This window comes from Leopardus geoffroyi, chromosome C3, assembly GCF_018350155.1.
Source record: "Leopardus geoffroyi isolate Oge1 chromosome C3, O.geoffroyi_Oge1_pat1.0, whole genome shotgun sequence".
In the NCBI taxonomy this organism is placed as follows: domain Eukaryota; kingdom Metazoa; phylum Chordata; class Mammalia; order Carnivora; family Felidae; genus Leopardus; species Leopardus geoffroyi.
In genome coordinates this window covers 6,489,111-6,506,046 of record NC_059338.1, presented here as the reverse complement: position 1 = coordinate 6,506,046, position 16,936 = coordinate 6,489,111, and the positions used below count along the sequence as shown (strand labels likewise).

The window sequence follows — 16,936 nt, the reverse complement described above, 5'->3', positions numbered from 1 at the left end:
CCCTCTCTCTTCCCCTCCCCGTCCATCATTTAAAAAAAATTTAGAAAAGAAAAAAGGAAGACATCTACAGAGTTGCTCCACTGCTCGAGTGGGGGGCGGGGGCCACTCACGGGGTAGGGGGGCTGCTGGGCTGCTTCCTGTCTCTCAGGGACATGGTTTTCCTGGAATTTTGTTTGCAAACTCATCTTGGGAGTCTTCCCTCCTTATTTGCTTCTGCTGACAGCAAGGCTGGGCCTTGCCCTATCGGATATGCAACTGTGAACGAGGCTGGAAGGCAGGCTTTTAGGAACTTCTCCTTTATGGACAACAAAATGCAGGATATCAGTCATATCTGTGGTGCCATGCAGTCCGGGTCCCATCGCTGAGGACCACCGTGATGCCTCCAGTGTCCCAGCAAAGACCACGGCCCTAACGCCACCTTCCTGCCGGAGTCGGGTCCTGCTCTCCCGCCATGTGTTAGAGGCACTGACACCCTTTTCTGGGGCCGGCTGTGAAGTCTGAGACATCACCACCAACCCCGCTTCCACTCCTGGTCCAAAAACTGTCCCCCTCTTGGTTTTGAATTCAATTATGTTTAAAAAAAAAAAAAATGTTTCCATGTGTTTGGGACAGAGGAGAGACCGTTCTCAATCTGTTTACTATATTTGTAAAAAGTCCACAGAGAAATGTTAATATGGCCCTCTTAAGTATTAAAAAACTTGTATTCTTTTTAAAAATGCCATAAAGGGGCACCTGGGTGGCTCAGCTGGTTGAGCGTCCGACTTTGGCCAGGTCATAATCTCATGGTTCATGGGTTCGAGCCCCGCGTCGGGCACTGTGCTCACTGCTCAGGGTCTGTGTCTCCCTCTCTCTCTGCCCCTCCCCCGCTCAGATTCTGTCTCTCTCAAAAGATGAATAAACATTTAAAAACAAAAATGACAACTCTGAACGTTAGATAATTTTACTTTTGGCTTAAACACATTTTCTGTAATCGTTAATATGGTGTCCAGGATGTTTTGCTTGAGCGCGCAACCCAAAGGGAAATGAATGATACAATTTCAGGCAGTTTGAGATGCCCCCCCCCACCTCCCTGCTCACAGCCCCCAGACAAATTGGCCCTTGAGGGCGGACAAGCTACTGGCCTACGGGAGAAAAGAGTTAAGAGCAGAGGCCAGGCCTGTCGTCAGAGGCTACTAAAGAGGGGAGGATTTAAGAGCTCCCTGAGGACAGCACCAGCTTAGAAAGACACAAAGTGCTAATGGGCATATTTATCACTCCCTCCCTAACAGCCTGAAGGAGGGAAAGTGAGCTGAATCAGCCTACAGGAGAAAGTAAGCACAGAAGAAAGCTAACGATCTGAATAGTAACAGCTTCAACACAACTTCCATAGAAAGGCCTTCCCGAAGCCCCAAACTACAACAGCGTGCTGGTAGGTTCCCACCACGCCTCTTACTATTTCGTCACTGCACCTGTCACAATTCACAAGTTCATGAAACTGCGACAATGTTCTGGGTGTATTTAGGTCCCTGCCCGCCCCTGTGTGCAAGCCCAGGAACTCCAGGACCGTGTCTATCCCCTTCCCTGCTGAAGACCCCAAGCCCAGTAAAGTTCTCTTAAATGAATGCTGCGTACAAGCAAAAACATTACTTTTAATATTCCTTGTTGCTAAGCAAACTTTATGTACCTTCATTTTGTGAAAAGAAAATAACCCGAGCCATTCGTGGTCTCTGGCTAAAGTAGGGGTGACCCCAGGGCCTCATCTACCCCAGGGACACGCTTAGTGATCCAAGGTGCCAGCGGAAGGCAGACAGCACAGGGAAGTCACCGCCCTCTCCCCCTTCAAGCAGACAAGACAGCACAGGTGGCAAACTGATGACCTTAACCTGGATTAGCTGGATCCACAAGAGTGAAAACTTTAAGGAAATGGAAGGCGGGACATCCTGTTTGAGGCACCTGTGAGTCCTTTAATCCTCTTTAGAAAAGCACAGGCACATCATCATGCACGCAAAGTGTTCCCACACACACAGATCTGGTCTCTTTACACAACCTGTCTGAACAGGGAGGCCCTGCAGGGAGGGACTCTGCCCAGTTTACAGGCTGGGGAAGGTAAGCGGAGCCCAGAGGGACAACTGGGCCGGAGCGCCTGCTGTGGGAGCCGCAGCCCTGATCTACGGAGCCCGGAACAGGTTGAAGGAAGAGGAGGGACAGACCAGAAAGGACATCTTTCTCATGATTACTTGGGCTTTGTGTTGTGACAACAGTCCAGGCCTTCGGGAAAGGTGAGCGCTTTGAATAAAATAAAACTAATGAATAAGAAATAAAGGGAGTGACCTCCTAACCTGACCCCAGGGTTCAGAAAACACTGAAGTCTGTGCTGATCATTATCCCTGATGGCTCCTGAGGGACGAGAATTAACGTTTTGGTTTCAGCGAGGAGCACACGGGCTCGTGGAGGGATGGACAGTCATTCCAGGCTTCTGGGTCTTGGGTCTATCATTGGGAAGAGATCATTTCCAATGGGAAAACTGCTTAGAACCTTATTTTTCACTGAGATGCTTCTTACTGGACACTGACTTCTCTCCGTTTGAGTCTCCCCCGGGCCCTGCTGTTTTGCTCCTGACCCATTAGCCCCTGGCCTCCCTCTGAGAAGGTCACTCTGGACCTGTGGTCCCGTCCCGTGAACACCATCAGTCTTAGCCAAAGCCATGGGGAGGATGCTGGCCGATTCCTGGGGCAACAAAGACAGTCAGCTGCCCTAACTTCTCTTTCTCTCCCACCTTCTGCCAAAGTTTCTCCGGATAAAGTCAGGTTCAGGGGATGGGTCCAGAGCATCGCTCCTGTCTTCCTATTCCATATACTCTTCATATTTTATTTTGCTTCGGTTTTTGTTAAAGCAAAACTTTCTATCAGAAGGACCGTCCCTCTTCCTGTCACAGCAGCCTACCTCCAAAACAACACATACTTTTCTCCTTGACCTTTCTCGGGGCTCCCAGGGTTCCAGTTCTAAGACCGTGTACTTAGAAAGCCCAACCGCCTAGGGGCGCCTGGGTGTCTCAGTCGGTTAAGTGTTCAACTCCTGTTTTCGGCTCAGGTCATGAACTCACGGTTTATGAGTTTGAGCCCCACATCTGGCTCTGCGCTGACAGCACGGAACCCGCTTGGGATTCTCTTTCTCTCTCCCTCTCTCTCTCTGCCCCTCCCCCACTCACACGGTCTCTCAAACTTAAAAAAAAAAAAATACTAATAAACTCATTAAAAAAAAAAAAGCTCAACCACCTTGAAAACCAAATAATGCCCTTGGTTTCCACAGGCATGTTTCCCCTGCTAAGTTATTGTTCTTCAAGAGTCAAGCCTCCACCAGAGAAGAAAAGAATGTGCAAATGTCAGAAGCAGGAAAAAACTGCCAGAATACAGGCAATCCTAAAAATCAAACAGTGCCTTCAATGGAGAGGCAGGCAATAAATACATGAATGAATGAATGGTCTCAAGAATCAATCCTCACCTTATTTCCTGAGTGGGTCCCTGGGCTGTACACATCCCAAGCCTCAAAGCTGTCTACTGTGGACTGAGAAAGGTATTTTTGTCCCCTCTCCTCTCCCGCCTCCAGAAACACTCTGAGATCATGAATGGAAGGTGTTAGGAGTGCCAACTTTGTTAATTACAAGGTAATGATTCTACTTCCTTTAAACCTGCAAAGTGCCAGGGAGTACAAATTAAAATCGTTTAAACTTCCTAAAAGTGAATTTAGAGACTGTCTTTAGTAGAGTAACTCTCTGGTTAAAAAAAAAAAAAAAAGAAGAAGATACTCTCCAGGGCACCCAGGCACAAGTGAAAGGTGCCTTTTGGGTTCAGAAATAAATTTTGTGTGTGTCACGTAACCACGTGTGGCACTGAAACGTTTACCTTGAGTTTGTCATCTCAGGTTCCTTTAAGGTCCCACCTGCAAATCGGCCACAGTACAAATGGGAAGCAGGGCCTCTGCACTGCAAAGCTCTGAAATTTTAATAATTTCCTACATGCTACTCAGCTATGACTATTAAAGGAGACGAACTTAGAGGATTCATAAAGAAAATATTTATGAAAACAATTACAAGCACAATTAGGAATTTTTCTCAGAAATCTCTTAATCACTGTTTAATTGAACCCTGATCTCAACATCAGATTTTTATTAAACTTGTTTCTGTGCTTGGGGCGCCTGGGTGGCTCAGTCAGTTGAGCATCTGACTCTTGACATCGGCTCAGGTCATGATCTCACGGTTTGTGAGTTCGAGCCCTGCATCGGGCTCTCTGCTGGAAGCATGGAGACTGCCTGGGATTCTCTCTCTCCTTTTCTCTCTGTGCTTCCTCTGCTCCCATATGCGCGCGCTCTCTCTCTCTCTCTCCAAACAAATAAATAAACTTTATTTTTTTTTTTTTTAATTTTTTTTTTTTTCAACGTTTATTTATTTTTGGGACAGAGAGAGACAGAGCATGAACGGGGGAGGGGCAGAGAGAGAGGGAGACACAGAATCGGAAACAGGCTCCAGGCTCTGAGCCATCAGCCCAGAGCCCGACGCGGGGCTCGAACTCACGGACCGCGAGATCGTGACCTGGCTGAAGTCGGACGCTTAACCGACTGCGCCACCCAGGCGCCCCAAATAAACTTTAAAACAAAACAGTTTCTATGCTTTGACTTCGGAAAAACAACCCCTTTTGGACCCTTCTGCAAACATTAAGCTCAGCTTGACTCCAGAAGCCTTTGTGAGCCTGCTTTTCCTCAACCGTGGCAGTGCCTCAGCCCCTGCCCCCCATCCACTTTGGGGCAAGAAGGAAACTTCCCTGGGGCTGCTTTCAAATTACCACAGGACTGTTCTTGGTTGTTTTCCTGTCCTTTAACGAGTTTCTCTGCTTTCTTAACATGAGACCAAGGGTGGGTGGGGGGGGGGGGGGGGGGGAAGGCAGCTGGGGGAAAGTGTGGGGTTAGGGAGGTGGGCCTGTGAACGACATGTCTAAGCTGAAAGCAAAAAATTTCATAAGTGGATTCTAAACAAGGTATTTTTTCACTGAACTCTTACCCAGAATAGGAATAGTCACAACGGCCTTGGATAGAATTTCCAAACCATTTTCTCAGAGATTCCACATCTCTTGTACTCAACATCCTGGATAAAATGTGGAGAAGTCTTTGAACGGAATGCTCAGGTGGCATTACAACCAATGAACAAGCTGGTGAGGCGACCGATGAGGGTCTCCCCGCGGCTGTCAAAGGCCAAAATGAGGTGCAGCGCGATCTGCAAGCAGTGTCCTCGGCCACACTCACGTTCTTCCGCTCTCTCCTGACCTCCCCGGTCACGTGGGGCCTTCACCTCACCCCAGGAGGAATGCCAAGATCCATAGCGACAAGGGGAATTACTTTTCTTTTCTCCTCTTGTTTTCAGTAGTTTCAGGTGCTCGCCATCACGATTAACAGGAAAATTAAGGAGTCCCCAAAGAGGTAAAACACAGCGTAGCCTCATAACCCCCCAGCAACATCAACTGCGATGGGCCGCCATGTTGGGCCGTGTGCCTGTCTGGCTCAGGAACTTGGGTGAAGAGTAAAAATCACAGTTGAGGCTGATGTACATCCCATTTTCACTAAAATTTATCAAAATGAAAACAAAAACCCCTGCTTGGTGAAAGAAGGACCGATGTGTGCCTTTGGTACATAAATAGAACATCAAACCATCCCCATACTATACAGGATCCTGATAATGCAGGGGGCACCCACGTCATAATAAGCTCCTTAATTAACACCAGTCAGGTAAAAAGGGCTCTCAAATGTCCACTAATGCTTGAGGAAGAAAGGTCTGAGAGTGGCCACTATTAGCGTTCCTTGTTTATCACATCAATACTGCTCAGTACGGGGCGCCTGAGTGGCTCAGTCGGGTAACTGACCGACTCTTAATTTCAGCTCAGGTCACGATCTCGTCATTCGTGACTTTGAGCCCTGCATCGGGCTCTGTGCTGACAGTGTGGAGCCTGCTTGGGATTCTCTCTCTCTCTCTCTCTCTCTCTCTCTCTCTCTCTCTCTCTCTCTGCTTTTCCTCTGCTCTCTCTCGCTCCCTGTCTCTAAAAAAACACTGTTCAGTCATACTGCGTAGGCTGAAATTAACAGCGGGCACTGAAGCAATTTGATAGTCCCTGAAACACTGGCCCAGCCTCCAATTTAGCTATTCCGCATCTAACAAAAAGGTGTGTAGAAATACAAGGTGTGGCGAGACATACAATCACAGCCACTGCAACATTTCTTTATAAGAGCAAAGAATTTTTTAATTCACTGGGGAAATGATTATATTAATTATGATGTAATCAATACAATAGAACACTGTGAGGCTCTTAACAAAGGAATGGGGATTTTCTGTATATACAGGCATGAAAGGATGCCCGCAATTTACCACAGAGTAAGAAGAAAAGCTGAGAAAGTATGTATTGTATGATCCCATTTCCCTTTTAAAAAAATCAGTAGCTGGCATTTGAAGGCTCATGTTCCAGCGCTATGTTAAATATTGACATGGTTTTTAAATTTAACATTACTAACAGCCCTAGGAGTTACTTAATATTCTCCATTTGAAAACAGAAGAAAGTCAGGCTTGGGGTGTAATGATTTGCTCAAGGTCGAAAAGCCAGTGAGCTGTGGGTCGAGCACTGACGTGTGTTATGTGCATGAAAAAAAACAAGAAGAAATCAAAGATTCCCAGAGGTGTTAATGGTGATAAGCTCTCTAGATGGGAGAATGGAAAAGGCGATTTCATTGTCTTCGCTATAAAGTGGATTTTTTCTTTTTCCCCAGCAAGAAATTTTAGCTATAAATTGGAAAAGAAGACAGAAAATCAGCAGGCCTTCAATGGGAGTCCCTGAATAGGCGGGCGCCATTGCCGTCAGGCAAACCATCGCCTCAAAGACCAGTGTTTAAAGGGTTTGGATTGGTTTTTCCTGGAACAGAGCTCTGATGGGTCGTCAACCAATTCTGGATAACAAGACTCGTCATCCAAAAGACACGTGGGAGTGGTGAATGGTATCAACTTTGACCCCTCCCCCCCCATTTGGCCCTAAAGATTCCAAGCATATGCAATACGTAACTAAATAAACACCCGTGTGGAACACGACAGCAGGCCCTTGGCACGAGGCCACAGGGAGAGGCTAGGTTTGCTTGATGAGGTTACCAAAGTGTGAGGCTTTAGAGCCAGAGTGGAAAACACTGACCAGAGCAATCCAGAGGGGCTCACGGAAGCTTCTGTCCTTCAAAACGCAGCAAACACTGGGCCCTAGAAGAGCCACAGGAGCTTAACTGACTGAGCCACCCAGGTGCCCCAAGAGCGGTCATTTTAAAGAAAGGCAGAAGGACCAGATCCCTGGGGACCAGGAGATGGAAAGATGATGAAACCAGACCTAAACAAACAATTCTAGGGGACAGCCCACATCCCCGGGGACAGCCACTCCCAGTAGCTAGTATTACTGAGCACGTGCATGCACCCCCCCGGTGGAGGCTCCGGACATACTGTGTCACCTGTCATGGCAACGCAGTGAGGTGAACGTTCTGACCCCCCACCCTACCAGCAGAGGCAGGGCTGGAAAGTTCAGGACCTTGCTCGGGGAGACAGATGGCAAATGACGGAGTAACGCCCCACACCCAGGTGTAACTGAATCCCCACCCCCTCCCACACCCCCCAACCCTCCATTAAGCACTGCGTAACCCCGTGCTTCCACATGAAGCTGCTGTCACCCCAGAGACCCTCCCCTGGGCCCTTCGGGACCGTCCTGAGACAAACCAAAAACTAAGCGAAAGACTGGCTGAGGCCAAGCCATCAACAAATGCTCTGGCGATATGGAGCCTAGCAGGGCAGAGAAGAGAAATTCCAAACTGGCTGCAGAAACAGTGTGGAACCCACAGTGCCCAGAGCTGTATCTGCCCTCCAGCAGAGGAAGCTCCTGAAAGTGACCCCACATGCGTGGGCCACTGGAGGGGACAGGGCCGCTCCTGCCATCCTGTCTGTTGCCTGATAGGCTGGGCTCCAGGGACAGCAGGGGGCTGGAGTAGGGGGCCACTCAGTGAGGCAAACTGGCCTTACAGGTGTTTTACTGCTCCCAGCAAACTACACGTGACGGTGGCCCCCAGAGACCAGCAAGCCCCTCATCAGTCCTGAAGACACTCTCTCAAGACCGCAGGGTGGTGACACCTGCAGGACTTGGCTCAGGGGGGTGGTAGGAGTGGAAGCCATTGACAGTCACAACTGCATTATTATGGAAACTTCCTGGGATCCCTCAAGGGCATAACCAGAGAGGCTTGGTTTCAGATGGGTCCGAAAGCTCAGAGCCAGTCATCAAGGCAGTTTATTCATTAACCTGATGTTTGGGGGCTGATGATGCAGCCCATTTGTACAGATTCTGGGGAAACAGAGGCTCTGTAGGGACAGGTGACCTCATTTCAACCCAGAGTGAGACCTCAGGTCACCAGGCAAGGAAGATTCTGCCTCCCAGTGATTTTCAAACTTTAAAGTCTCGGGACTGCTGCAAATAGAATCTTCCCAGGAAGCTCAGACTTTGGGCTGGTCAACAGTAGAAATGCGCTCGTGGGCATAGAGGTGGGGCCTCCAGGAACAGGAAGACCCAGGTTCTGATCCCAAGGCAGCCACATATCAACTGTGATACGTTCAGGAAGTGAGTCTCTCCACAACTCGGTCTCTTCATCTCTAACGAGGGGATCATAATGCTTCCCTCGCGGTGATTTGTGAGAAATCAACGAGACTACATGAAGGTTCCGGATGCTGAGCCCATGACAGCATGATCGTCCCTGCACCTGCGGGCGGAAGCGGCTGTGGCCCAATGGCTGGCAGGATGCCACCAGTCAGTCGTAAACCAAGCGGCAGAACAGAGGTGCTTTAAAACAAGAGGTGATTTAAAAACTGATGCTGAGCAAATCAGAGAAATGTACCGAAAAGGGGAAAAGAGAAAGAGACGAGTGTACACACGAGTTTAATTACATTCACAGGGTTAATGCCAAGGTCACGTCCTTTGCTCTGGCATTGGTGAGTCAGACACATACACTCGCTCTGCCTGGTTGGCACCAACAGTAATTGGGACGCCACACTCATGTGATCATACAGAGGCCAACAACAGATGTGGACCCAAATGGGGAGCGGTCCAGTATGGTGAAAAACACCACCAATTTGGAGCTGGACCAAAGGGTCTGTCTGGATCTTGCTAGGTCTTGCCCTGAGCCTCAGTTTCACCTAAAGGAGACGACACAGGTGCCGGGGGGGGGGGGGGGCTCAGTAGGTTAATCGTCAGACTCCTGATTTCAGCTCAGGTCACCATCTCACGGCTCCCGAGATCGAGCCCCACACTGGGCCCTGTGCTCACAGCGTGCAGACTGCTGGAGATTCTCTCTCCCCCCCTCCTCTGCTGGCATGCTCTCTTTTCGCAAAAGAAACACTAAAAAATAAATTAAGTAAAATTATAAGTACTCTAAAGGTCGCCATTTGAGCCAAAAGGGCCCTGGAGGACTCAGGCCTCTCTGGGCATGAGTGGAGGACTGCGGGGCCATTCTGGCCGAAGACGTCCCAGCGGTGCTCAGAAATAACGCAAGCCAGCGGCAGGGCTCAGTCCAGGGAGCAGGGCAATTCTAAGCAGAACACCGTGTCCTGTGGCCTGGCAGCCACGGATTCATATTTGCATCTTAGGAAAAGACCACAAACAGCACGACTTCACAGAGTAACAGAAAAACACCGCCCAGGGCTGTCCAAGCTGCAGGTAAAGGTCTCAGCACGCCGGAGGAGGGCACAGCAGTGCAGCTGCCCCAGCAGGTGCCGGTGCATGACCAGTGTGGCCCGGCCAGGCAGCTTCACGCAGCACGGGGGCAGGACTGCAGCGGCCCTCAGCAGGTGCTGAGTGGCTCGACTCTGGTCGCAGGGCCCTAGAGGGGCACTTCCTGGGACGTGTCGGGGAGCATGTTCAGAACAGTCACGAGGACGTAAAGGCCACGGGAGGAAAGCGGATATAGGGCCCATGAGACACCTCCCAGGGGTGCTCAGAAACACCCGGAGAAGCTTCAGGGCAAAGCAGCATAAAAGTCTCACTGTAGAGGGGACACCCGGGTGCCTCAGTTGGTGAAATGTCCAACTCTTGATTTCGGCTCAGGCGACGGTCTCACGGTTCGCGAGCACGGCGTCAGGCTCCGTGCAGACAGTGCAGAGCCCGCCTGGGATTCTCTCTCCCTCTGTCCCTTCACCTTTGCATGTTCTCCTTCTCAAAATAAATAAATCAATTAAAAAAAAAAAAAGTCTTACTGTAGTGCTAGGGGCAGAACCAGAGGAATGTTTTGTTTTGTTTTTTATACTGAAGTTGCTCTGTCTTTGTATTTTTTTTTAATTTTATGATGGTTTCTTTAAGTAGCCTCCACGCCCAACGTGGAGCTTGAACTCATGACCCTGAGATCAAGCGTCGCATGCTCTACTGACTGAGCCCGCCAGGCGCCCCAACTTGTTCTGGTTTTGATGCTCCACTCGCTGATATGGCCCTGGAGGGGGTGGCGGGGAGTGATTTGCAAAATAATTTTAAGATTCAAAGATCATAATGGTGACTGAGTAACTCCAAGCAACTAGAAAGGGCAAGAGAAGCAGAGGAACAGAACTCATGAACACGTTTGAGCGCACACACGGAGCTCCCGCGTGGTGGGAGGTGGCTGACGAGGAAAAGGACGTTTCAAAAAGTCAGCAAGATGGACGGGACGGCAGAAGAGGTTCATCAGCCATCTGACTGGGGGTAGGAGGAGAGAAACACTGAGGATTGCTTTTGATCAGGAGACAAATTGCAAAGTAAAAATCCAGCCGCTCCTTCGCATGGCGGCCTACCCTTACCACGGGGGACAGCGTTTCGGCCATGCGGGCTCACCTCCCTCTTTATTATTCTCTCCAGCTAGACTGTGAGAGAACGGAGGGCCGTGTCTTAGGCTCACCTCCTCGTCGCAAGCGCCTAGCCCAGCTGGCAGGGAGGAAGCACCAAATGGGTGTTTCCTGAATGAACAAAAAAACCGTTAAGGGAACTGAAATGGAAGCGGGCCCCTGGACCCCATGGCAAGAGAAAGCTCTGGTCTCACGAGGTCGCCAGAGAAGGCCCCTCACGGGTGTGGCGTTTCCTTGAATTCCATTTTATATACAGTAAAACCTTGCATAATTTGTTCCAGAAACATGCTTGTCATCCAAAGCACTCCTATATCCGAGCGAATTTCAAGAACCATTGAGTCAGTGGTGATCATGTGACCTTCGGGGTCAGGTACTACTCGCATCGCAAGACACTGCTGGTTTATCAAGTTAAAATTTATTAGACACGTTTGCTCGTCTTGCAAAACCCTCGCAGAACAAGTTACTCTCAATCCAAGGTTTCACTGTGCTCTTTCATGGTTTCTGAAGCACGCGTTCTGTGTCCAGCCAGAAGCCTAAGGTCCTAGAGAACAAGGGCCCCAAATTTCGACACCCCCAGTTTCCAATGCCTGGCACCACAGTGCAAGATTTGGGGTCTTCGACAGTTATTCCTTAAATAGGCTTGAATAAAGGAGACGAGAAGAGGCAGATAAAGTTGCTCCTAGTGGGCAAGTTTCTTTCATGTTGATTTACAGGAGAAACGAGCTGGCTGTTTATCAGGCTTCATTGCGACAGGCATTCCGCAGGACAAAGGCGGCCTTTCAGAACGACAGGAGTGGCCGCACCTTCTCCAGGGCTCCGGGCTCGGTGTTTCCACGGGAGAGCTCGGGGTCGATAGTAAAGTGCGCTGGCACAGGCACATGCCAGGGAAGTTGGCAGGGCACCTGCCCGGGCTGGGACTGACTCCAGGCAGCCTGGCGAAAGTCAAGAAAGCTCGTAATTCATCCAGAGGAGAATTTAAAAACAATCCAATTAGTGGAGTATGACTGCAGATTGGGCAACTGAACGTCAGCTAACTTCAACAGTCAGGGCAGGGAGTAGGGGACGGGCCCATCCCTCTCTCCCCACAGCACGTGACCCAGGTGAAGGTGAAAGGTCTCCCGTCTCTTGGATTTGACAGCTCCGGCCAGATCAGCCTGTCAGCAAAAATGCCTGCACAGGATCAGTGGGAGAGCCTCCTTGCTTAATACAGAAATTCCTAGGCAGGCAGCTCCCTGTGCAACTACTGCTAGATTAAAGGGGCAAGACAAAGGAGCTAATTAGTAGATAAGGAAAGGCCCTGAGACAGGAAATGCGGTAGGTTATTACAGCTAGTGCTGAAGAGGAGAGTTGCCAGGGTATCTAAATATGTACACAACAAGGCATCAGGGGCCACGATCACAAGTTCACGTCCCTCCTAAGGAAACATACATGCCAGGGTTTTCAGGTCACTGCCTAACTGCACCTAGGTTCCTCACAGTTGGGGAAGTAGGCAGCCAGCCCCGCCCTGATCCCCACCCCCCACTCCAGGGGCCCTCGATCTCCGCCCCCGCCTCGATACAACTCCACACTCCCCCCATACTGTTCAGCAAAGTCAGGGATGGTTTTGCTGGGCAACAATCAGCAGCTTGCCATCTGAGCTCAAAGTAGTCAAGGCACAGACTTCCAAGGGACAGCCTCCAGGCTCATCTGGTAGCTGGTAATGCGACATACACGTGCCCTGGTCAGCGGGATCCACTGCCCTGCCTGAGAGAGTTCGGAAACTAGACGTTCACAAACACAGCAAAAATTAATTCTAAAATTCATATGAAACCCCGAAGACCCCAAAGAGTCAAAGCAATCTTGAGAAGGGAGAACAAAGCTGGAGGCGTCACCCTACCTGATTCAGAACGCGATCACAAAGTCACCGTAACCCAAACAGTACGGTACAGGCGTAGAGAGACAAACACAGACCGACGGAAGCCAACCGAGAGCCCAGAAATAAACCATGCGTACATATATGGTCAGCTAACCTTCGACAAAGGGCACCAAGAATATACAATGGGGAAAGGGTGGTTTCTTCAATAAATGGTTTAAGGAAAACTGGATATCCACCGGCAGACAAAAATAAAATAAAATTGGACCCTTCTCTTAACGCATAAAAATCAACAGAAAAGAGAAGGAAGACTTAAAACCCCAAACCGCAAAACTCCTAGAAGAAAACAGGAGGGGCAAGAATCTTTGACATTGGCCTTGGCAATGAGTTTCTGGCTAGGACACCAAAAGCTAGGTAACAAGAGCCCAAACAAGTAGAACTACAACAAATTAAAAAGCTTTGGCAAAGCAAAGGAAACCGTCCGCAAATGAAAAGGCACCCTACGGGTTGGGAGAAAGTAACTGCAAACCATGTATCTGCTAAGGGGTGAATGTCCAAAATGTGTAAGGAGCTCCCGACAACTCAACAGCAACAAGACAAATAACCCAATTAGAAAATAAGCAACGGGCCCGAACAGACATTTCTCCAAAAATGACGTACCAACGGCCAACAGGTACGCGAGAGGGTGCTCAACATCACTAGGCACCAAATAAACTTCGAAACAGAAAGAGATATCCTTTCACACCTGTTGGAAGACTCTTCCCAACAAAAGTGTTGGTGAGGGTGTGGAGAATAGGGAATCCTTGCGCACTCCTGGTGGGAATGTAAACTGGTGCAGCCACACCGGAAAAACAGTCCGGAGGTTCCTTAAAAAATTAAAAATGGAACTACCACATGACCCGGCAATCCCACTTCTGGGCGTGCACCCAAAGGAAATGAAGTCAGTCCCTCGGAGAGGTATCTGTGCCCCCCACCTCACGCACCATCATTCACAACAGACAGTACGTGGAAACCACTGAGGTTTCGGCAAACGAAGGGATAAAGAAATGATGGTGCGTATAAACACATCGCGAACTACCGTTCAGCTTTAAGGAAGGAGACTCTATTTCCAACAATGTGGATGAAGCCGAAGGACATCGTGCTAAGTGCTATCAGCCAAACACGCAAAGAAAAAACCCGCATGACCTCACTTATATGTAGAATCTTAAAAAATCGAATACGTAGAAGCAGAGAGTAGTATGGGTGACGAGCGCCTCGAGGTGGTGACAAGTGGCATAAAGACGTCCGGCCAATGACAGAGTGGAGCGGGTGCTGCACGGAGCCTGACAAAAATGCTCTCGTGGAAAGCAAGGACGTCACAGAGAAAGGCGGTCTCAGAGAGCCCAGTGATGGGACAGTCAAGGGCCTGAAGCAAACAGTTTCCGGAGAAGGTGGATTAATTGTGGTCCTCGGTCACAGCCAACTCCCTGGACGGCGGAGTCAGAGCCGCGCGGAGACCGACACAAAGCAGCAGGGGAAACCACGTGGCTCTTGCTTGCCCCTCAGTAGGGCAGGACGGCTCCCAGGGACAGAGCTGGGCAGAGCTGGGCCCAGCGCCGGGGCCGGTCACTGGCCCCAGAAGGTCAAGCCAGGACCCCACGGCCAGTAAAATCTCAGATTTACCACGGCCTCTCCAGGCTCCCCCGTGGCAGCCCGCTTCCCACCCAGAAGTTTCTGAAGAAATGTAACAACAGCGATGCTCTCTGCCCATCAGTGTCCTCACTTGAACACCCATCCCACCCACCCCAAGAAACTGGTCTTTAGACAGCAGCTCTGTCCATCTCCCTTCCCGTTCTCTTCTCAAGGATGTCAAGACATAAAGAAAAATTAACAATATAAAAATATCTTTTTAATGCATATTTATTTTTGAGAGAGAGAGAGAGAGAGAGAGACAGAATCCGAAGCAGACTCCTGGCTCCAAGCTGTCAGCACAGAGTCCTACGCGGGGCTCGAACTCACGAACAGCAAGATCACGGCCTGTGCCGAAGTCGAACGCTTAACTGACTGACCCACCCAGATGCCTCTAAAAATTTTTGTTTCATGCACAGGGTGAGAAAGGACTTGGAGTCACCCAGTCTGGCCACTGATCTGATAGCTCAGTTTCTGCCGAGCCAGGATCAGCCTCGGCAAGAGAACACCGCCAGTGCCTAGAGCGCTTTCCCTCTGCGGGCTATTTCACATTCCAACAACCCTGGCAGCTAGAAAGTTCTCCCGGGCCAAGTCTGCCTTCCTACCACACCTGGTTCTGCTCTCGGCTTCCTGACAGTCTGTCCAGAAGCTGAAGACGGACGGCCAGCAAGAGCCTGGTCTCCACTAAGTGTTGGGAAGGCCCTGGCCCAAGCCTGCTTCATCCATTTCTCTTCCAGGAGCATGAAAGAAGTGAACTTCGGGGTAAAGGAGAAGTCGCGTGGTGGTCAGAGGCGGAAGGGATGGAAAAGATCCTTTAAATCCTTCTTCTTCCTTCAAGGGCGAGCCCGGGCCTGGAGAAGAGAAACTTCCTCGCTCAGTCCTCACAGCCACTGGGTGGTAACGTGAGCTCTCCTCAGTTCTGGGTCTGCTTGTACTGAGTTCTCCTGGGGTACGCTCCTTGCTTTCCCAACAACACCGTGGGCCACTCTCACTACCGCTGTGCACACGCACACACATTCAGTCCAGCGCTGCTCCCAACATACAGGCCTAGACCTCCGGCCTTTGGTTATCCTGGTCCAACCTTACAGGTAAAACTGAGCCCTGGGACACTCGGGCCCCATACTGGCGCCCACACTGGGAAGGGCACGGCAAACCTTTCTGGAAACTACTCCCCAGCAAATTTAGGACCAGCTCGTATAAAAATGGCCAACACGCAGTCCCCGCAGAGGTGTGATGCCGTGAGTGAGAATCCAGAGGAGGAAAAACTTTACCCATAAGCCTAGTCTATTAATCAGTTTCTCCAACACAAATCTGAACGAGGGACGTGCTACCCGTCCACTGCCTCCCAGTGCTGGCATTCTGAACATAAGGCACTCCGGACCCAAGAGTCAGCAAGGAAAGCAAAATGAAAACCAGGAAATTGTAAGTATTTATCTAATACACGCTGACTGACGATGATGAATACGGCCTCAGACTTTCGGTTCTCCCCGGCCTCAGCTGGAGGAGGTACAAACCAGGAAAATGAGCTGAGCCTATCAAAACGAACGCTTATTAAACATTTACTCTATCGTCTGTATACAGGCATCGTGGAGATAATGAAAATTCTCCCCCAAGGTATTTATAACCTAACTGAGGAGACGAGATACATGGCACGTCTAGAACACAGTAAATCAGGGGTTCTCAACTAGGAGTGATTCTGCCCTTCAGGGGACATGTTTCAGCGTCTGGAGACATTCTGGGTCGTCACAACTGGAGGGCGCTACTGATACGAAGCAGACAGAGGTCAGGGATGCTGCTAACATCCTATAGGGCACAAGATCCCCCCTCCCCGCCCCCCCGACAAAGATTTATCTGGTCCAAAATGACAGTAGCGATGAGGTTAAGAAACCCTGAAGTAGACGCTCACCAGAATTCATCCAATTCAGGGACGCCTGTGTGGCTCAGTCGGTTAGGTGTCCACCTTTGGCTCAGGTCATGATCTCACGGTTCGTGAGTTCGAGCCCCGCGTCGGGCTTTGTGCTGACAGCTCGGAGTCTGGAGCCTGCTTCGGATTCGGTGTCTCCCTCTCTCTCTGCCCCTCCCCTGTTCACACTCTGTCTCTGTCTCGCAATAATAAAGAAATGTTTTAAAAAAACTGCTTTAAGAATTCATCCAATTCAGTATTTATTGAGCACATGCACGTGTCAGGTTACAGGCAGATCGTGAATTGGAAGTAAGACACGTCTCTTTTCCGAAGGCTACGTAAAACAACCATACAATGCAAGGTGTGAGGCAACCCAAAGTTACACTGGGTGTGTAAATGCTTGGGGATTCTGCTCAAAGGAAGATACCCAAAAGCCAACATGACTCAGGAAGAAGATGGGTCCCCAGCTTGGTCTTGGAGGAGAGGGGAGTCTGGGGTGGGCAGGCTGAGGGCGTTCCGGCAGGTGAACGGGCTGACTTAAGGGACAGCATCAGCCTCACCGGCCTCGCTGTGAGAAAGGCGTGCCTGGTGGACCCACGCGAAGCCCACCGGCCACATC

General features: G+C 50.0%; 1 protein-coding gene and 1 long non-coding RNA gene across 7 annotated transcripts in view; one reads left to right on the top strand and one right to left on the bottom strand.

Annotated features, from left to right (window-relative positions):
• LOC123586948 (carboxyl-terminal PDZ ligand of neuronal nitric oxide synthase protein) overlaps nt 1-16,936 on the bottom strand; it is a 284,322-nt gene that overhangs the window by 142,749 nt on the left and 124,637 nt on the right. The gene's annotated exons all lie outside the window — the stretch shown is intronic.
• Nucleotides 1,259-3,453, top strand: LOC123586951. Its single transcript, XR_006707031.1, has 2 exons — nt 1,259-2,258; nt 3,289-3,453. It is a non-coding gene; the product is annotated as an uncharacterized LOC123586951 (long non-coding RNA).